The following is a 6,892-nucleotide window of genomic DNA, read 5'->3' as shown; positions in this document are numbered from 1 at the left end:
TAATTAGGTTCACTTCAAAATTGGAATTTCATTTTACAAATGAGCAAAAGCATAGAATTTTTACGAACCTTCCTCGAGGGCATTTTGAGGCGCATGATAATGAGGACTATGAGGAGTTAAATGATGATATGCTAGATGAAGGATCAGATATAGAAGATCCTGATTTTTATAATAATTAGTTTCATTATTTGTTTTAATTATTTGTTTTCTTTTATGGTTGTAAATAGAGAAAACTTTCTTTTCCAAATTAATATCATGGTTATTTTGTTATCATGTATGAGTGAAGATGAATAAAATAAATAATGACTAAGTTCGGTGAGGGTGGATACAAATCAATGAATCAAGTTTCTATATTGAGAGTTAGGGGGCCATAGTAGTGGGAACGATTTTACTGATCCCAGCCCTCCCTCAATATGGATAACTTTGGAACAAAGATGAGTTTCGAGCCTGAGAATTAAGTCATATAGGATAATTAGAAACAGACTTAGAAAATAAAGATGTCTTACTTTTCTAAGTATAGAGACCCACACTAATAATAAAGAAGACTTATATAATTTTCATAAGAAGTCGTAATTAATAGGTCCGAGTTTAGTTTGTTTAGATTAAGTTTTTTCCTTAAAGCATATTAGGGTAAAGTTCTGGCATGTTTCTCTCAACTGTTAGAACTCTGCTACAATGCTGCTCTGAAGATCTGCTCGCACCAACGGAAATGCCTCCAACACTGCTCCGGTGAACAATGAAGCCCCTCCGGTTCGCAGAAGGGGAGTGCGTGCTACTGCCAACCGCAACGCGCCGCCGCCACCAGCTGACAACACTGCGGAGATCTCCAGACTGCTACAACAAGTCGAGGAACTATTGCAGCAACAACGACAACAGGCTTAGCCCCAGACTTAGCCTCCCCCGTAGCCGCAGCCACGGCCACAACAAATGGCCACAGCACCCCAACAAGTTGGTCCATATGGGGGATGCGCCATATCTTGTATAGCATATGGAGCCAGTTTATGAGATGTTCCGAAAAGAACTTTGAAGCAACTATAGACCTCTTCGAGGCAGAAGAGTGGCTAAGAAACGTAGAGCCAATCCTGACACACATGAACCTCAGCAACGTGGACCGCATATCCTGTGTTTCATCTTTGCTCAAGAAAGATGCTAGAATATGGTGGGATTTGGTCCAGCAAACGCATGATGTTGCCACTATGACTTGGACCCGATTTGTGGAGTTGTTCCACAAAAATTACTATAATTCGGCTGTACTCGCTTCAAGAGTTGAGGAGTTAGCTGGCCTAAAGCAAGGAAGTTTATCAGTGGCAGAGTATGCTCGGCAGTTCGATCGTTTGGCTAAGTTCGCACCGGAAATGGTTCCAACTGACTATCTGAGGGTGTCTAAGTTTGTTAGAGGAATTCGATTGAAGATCGAGCTAGGGGTTAAGTTAGCAAACCCAAGAAACACTACTTATGCCGACGTTCTAGAGATGGCAATAGAAGTAGAAAGGTTGCAGGCTAATGTTAGTAAGGAAGAAGCCAGTAAGCCTAAGCCTAGACAGCAGGGTCAATCTCAGACAAGTTGGAACAACCACCACAACAATAGCAATCAATCCAGCAACAACAATAACAATGGTCAGAAAAGAAGGCATCCTGACAACAAACAGCTCGACAACGATAAAAGGGCACAGACAAATAATGGAGGAAGTAGGTCGGGTTATGTATAGTACTCGCCATGTGCTAAGTTCCAAAGGAAACATCCTAGGGAATGCCGGGCAAACACCAAATGATGTTACAACTGTGTTCAAGAGGGACACTGAAAGAAAGAATGTCCTCAGCTCAAGTCAGAGGGGAAAAAGGAGGATAAGATGGTTCCTGCCAGGGTTTTTGCCTTAACCCAAGGAGAGGCTGATGCTAGCAATAAGGTGGTCACAGGTCAGGTTTCTATCCTCAATAATAAATGATCTGTATCATAAATCATAAACATAAGACTATATCATAAACATATACTATAAAACATATGACTATAAAAATGTATATCATATAGGACTACAATATTAATGGTCATTAACTCATTAACATGGTATGTGATAAAACCATCTAGGTCATCTGTCTACTAATCGAGGTAGGTTAGATCACAACTATAGTATATGATAACCCATCTAGGTCCTCTGTCTACTAATCGAGGTAGGGTAAATCATAACTCTAAACCATGAAAATGATAAAAATTCTAGGGGCTTGCTATCTAAGCAAGGCATATGCCCAAGCGACTATAACATAAATTCTTTCGGCTTGCTATCTAAGCAAGTCATATGCCCAAGCAACTACAAAACATATTTATACATATACATATCATAGCATAAAACATATCATTACATAAACATATAAACACATATAATCTAACCTATTTTCCTTACCAAAAATCAGGATATGGAGACAATAACGGGATTTGGGAAAACTCCTAAAATCAATAGTAAAAACCATCAAAGAAGAAACTTAAACACCTAACCAAGAATCATAAACAAGAGTTAGGATCTGAAAGAAAATAAAAGAAAACTAAAGAATTATGAAAAACTGAACTTAAGGATAGGAATACCTTGGATAACTATATCTTTGATCTACACCTTGATACCGAAATAACACTATATCTCACTTCCCAAGAGTTTAGAAAAGCTTGGATTGGAAAATATTTTAACCAAAAATCCAAGTGTTTCTCTCTATAGTAATCTTAGCAGCTTGGAGGCTCTGAAGAATGCTTTAAGAATGAAGGAAATGGCTGAGTTCTAGGTCATATTTATAGAGTTCTAGGAGTGAAACTAACCCCTTTTAGGATGAATAAATAAATGAATATAAAATGAAAAAGATTTGAATTTTCATTCAGCAGATGCCCAAAACTCGGTCAAAATCGTTCAAAGGCAGGTCCAAGTGGTTAAGGCTATTTTTTAAATTAAAAAACCTTAAGCTTCCAAAAATATATGCCAGGGGTGATATATCGCCTACCCTAGGCTATACATCGCCTAGACCTATATCCCGAGCCCTGTTCGTTCGTTCGTGCGAAGTCGATGTATTTTCCGTATCTCCCGTAGGTGATATATCATCCCCTAAAGCTACGATATATCTTCATACGTTGATATATCAAACACGTATTTGCACTTTTTTAGCATATTTTGAATTGATTAAACAACTTTGACTTAGTCAAAGCGTGATCCTAACAGCTGCTGGAAGGTTCTAGAGCTTCTAGATCTTTCTCTTAATAAAACTATTCATAAAAAATACTTAAATCCTTAATAAACATGATTATGACAAGTGTCGCATTCTTAATAATTCTATCTAAACCTTAGGTTATAATAAATAATATTTCTAGGGCTAGCAATATTAACCAAACCTTATGTTATAATTAATATTTCTAAACCATAGGTTAAACTTATAAAATCAATAATTGTTGCTATGAGTTTCCAACTAAGTCCCATCTTCAACCAAAATCCACGGAAACTAACATACTACAAACTACTACTAACTACTACTACTATATTGCTAAGTAAGAGTTTTGGGACACTACATTTCAAAACTTTTGAAAGTGCAAAGGTGGGACTTGAAGTCCAATGAGAAATGAAAAGAGAACAAAAGTACTTGGAAGGGGCTGCATTGATGTGTGCTTCACTAATGGAAAGAAAGTGACTCTAACTAATGTTTTCTATGTTCCCAATATGACTAGAAACATTATGAGTGGAAGTCTATTGAGAAAATCTGGTATCAAAATGGTGATTGAATTTAGTAAACTAACTTTGACTAAATTGGGCACATTTGTGGGAAAGGGTTATACATGTCATGGAATGATCAAACTTTGTGCTCTTAATAGTGACAATAATGATAGGGCATCTAAATCTTGCAATGTGGTTAATTCTAATTTTATTGCCTTATGGCATAATAGACTTGCTCATTAGGTTATAGCATAATTAAAAGAGCTCTAAAATGTTGATTGATTAATAGTGGTGTGAATGAGCATGATAAATGTGAATTATGTGTTAAATCTAAAATGATAAAGAAACTTTTTTCAAGTGTTGATCGATGTTCAAACTTGCTAGATTTAATACATAGTCATTTATGTGAATTGAATGACATGTTGACTAGAGGATGAAATAGATACTTCATGGCTTGTATAGATGATTGCTCTAGGTATACTTATGTGTATTTGTTTAAGAGTAAGGATGAGGCTTTTAATGTATTTAAAATCTATAAAGCTGAAGTAGAAAATTAATTGGAAAGGAAAATAAAGACTCTTAGAAGTGATAGAGGTGGTCAATACTTTTTAAATGATTTTAATGTATTTTGTGAACAACATTGCAGTATACATGAATGCACGGCACCATACACTCCACAAAAAAATGGAATAGTTGAAAGAAAGAATAAGGCTTATCTTGAGAAGAATAACTCTATGCCTTTACATGCTAAATTGTGTTATAATTTTTGGGGTGAGGCTTTGCTTGATCCATGTCATATATTGAATCAAATTCCTTTGAAAAAGAACAATGTATCTCAATATAAGTTATGGAGAGGAACCAAGTTAGGACCAAGGGTCATAAAGTGTGCATTTGTTGGCTATGCCTCAACTAGCAAGGCCTATAGGCTACTAGACTTTGAGTGTAATGTTATAATTGAATCAAGAGAAGTGGAGTTCTTTGAGAATATATTATATTGTGATAGAAACTCTCAAGAACCCACATTTGTTGGAGAATCTCGTAAAGAGAAAGATCCAAAGGTTGATGAGCAACCAATATTACCTTGGAGAACCCAAAAGCTTAAAGAGTTGGGATCAATTAAGCAATGTTCTCAAGTAGAGATAATCTATGATAGACTTGAAGAAGTCACATACAAAATCCTATGATTCTTCAAGTTGAGGATGATCCTAAAATATTCCAAGAAGCAATTTCTTTGAGAGACTCTGCTTTTTGGAAGGAGGCAATAAATGATGAGGGGGATTCAATTATGTAAAACTATACATGGGAATTGGTAGACCTTCCACAAGGTTCAAAACCAATTGTGTGCAAGTGGGTATTTCAGAGGAAATATCACACTGATGGCATATACAATCCTTCAAAGCTAGATGAGTATCTAAAGGGTTTAAACAAAAGGAATGAATCGATTATTTTGACACGTATGCACCAGTTGCTAGGACAACCACAAAAAGAGTTTTGTTTGCCTTATCATCAATATATAACCTTATGTTCATCAAATGGATGTCAAAATGACATTCCTAAATGGAGATCTCGTTGAGGAGATCTATATAGAACAACCAGAAGGTTTAGTTTTAAGTTGAAATGAACAGAAAGTGTGTAGGCTTGTTAAATCTTTATATGGTTTAAAAACAGGCACCGAAATAATGGCAAGAGAAGTCGTATTTTTGGATGGGTGTAGACACCTATAATGTGGATAAGTGCTTATACTCTAAGACTTGTGATGACTATGTCATCTTGGTGTGTCTATATACTGATGATTGCTCATTTTGAGTAATGAGATGAGAGGCATAATAAAAACGAAGAGGTTTCTATCTTCCACTTTCTAGATGAAGGACCTTTAAGAGGTCGATACATTCTTTGGTATAAAAGTTAGAAGAAACAAGGGGTTTATGCCTTAAATCAAGCTCACTTTGTTGAGAAAGTGCTTGACAAGTTTAGTAATCTCAAAATCAAAGAGGCGAATATACCATTTGATTCAAGCATAAAGCTTGAAAATAATAATGGTAGAGTAGTGGCTCAACTTGAGTATGAAAGTGCATTAAGGAGTCTAATGTACGCCGCTCATTGTACTAGAGCGGATATTGCATATGCAGTTAGTAAACTAAGTAGGTTTACTATCATTTCAAGTATCGAACATTGAAAGGAAATTGAGATAAATCTAGGGTACCTAGAGGGGACCAAGAAGCTAGATCTCCAATATTTTCTAAGATACTTGGGGGATACTCTGACACAAGTTGGATATCCAGTGTGGGAGACAATCTCTCCACCATCTGTTGGGTGTTATGCTCAAAGGAGGAGCGGTTTCTTGGGGCTCAAAGAAACAAACGTATATTTCACTTAACCATGGAGAATGAGTTTATAGCTCTAGCGGCAAATGGAAAAGAGGCCAAATGGCTTAGGGATTTCATGAGGAATATCCCAATGGTGATAAACAAGCCACATTAGCTAGAATTTTTAATGAGAAGTCTAGACATATAAGTCTAAGACATGAGTATGTGAGAAAATTGATTTGATGAGGAATCATATCGATCTCATATATTAACACAAGCGAGAACTTAGCAGTTCCATTTACAAAATCCTCTTGCGAAAAGGTTAGTAAATCCTACTTCAAACGCGATGGGACTAAAACCACTAGAATAATATATTCATCAATGATGGCAACCCAACTCCAAACTTGTGAACATCAAGGGAAAGAATGCAATGGGTAAGAAAAATTCATTGGGTGAATAGTTTCAACACTAACAAAGTCGTGAGTTTCATCCATGGATGGGTAGTGTTGTTTGCTACCGAGTGAGGGTTAAGCCTAAGGCTTTTAATGAAGTCCAGTTGTGTTCAACAAGCATCTCTAAAGGTAGCAAAGATGTTGTAAGAAATTCACATATGTGAACTTAGAGGTGGTGCCACCTCTCATGGGAGTTGGGGTTTTCTCCCCAAAAAGTCCATGAAATGGATAGGCACAAGGCCATGAAAAGTGGTAAGGGCAACAGTGGGAAAATGAATGGTCAAGTGGAGGTGTTACCGGTCCAATCATTAAGGAGTACTTGGTTCAATCTCTTAGACACCAATGACTTCGATAAGGCTTTGTAATACTTTCACTAAGATAAAGTTCAAATCAAAAGATACTTTATTTTGTGCACCAAAATTGTTAAGCTAAGAAGAGAGGATTATATTTA

Source organism: Humulus lupulus, chromosome 2, assembly GCF_963169125.1.
Source record: "Humulus lupulus chromosome 2, drHumLupu1.1, whole genome shotgun sequence".
Classification (NCBI taxonomy): Eukaryota; Viridiplantae; Streptophyta; class Magnoliopsida; order Rosales; family Cannabaceae; genus Humulus; species Humulus lupulus.
Note: the sequence above shows the minus strand (reverse complement) of the source record.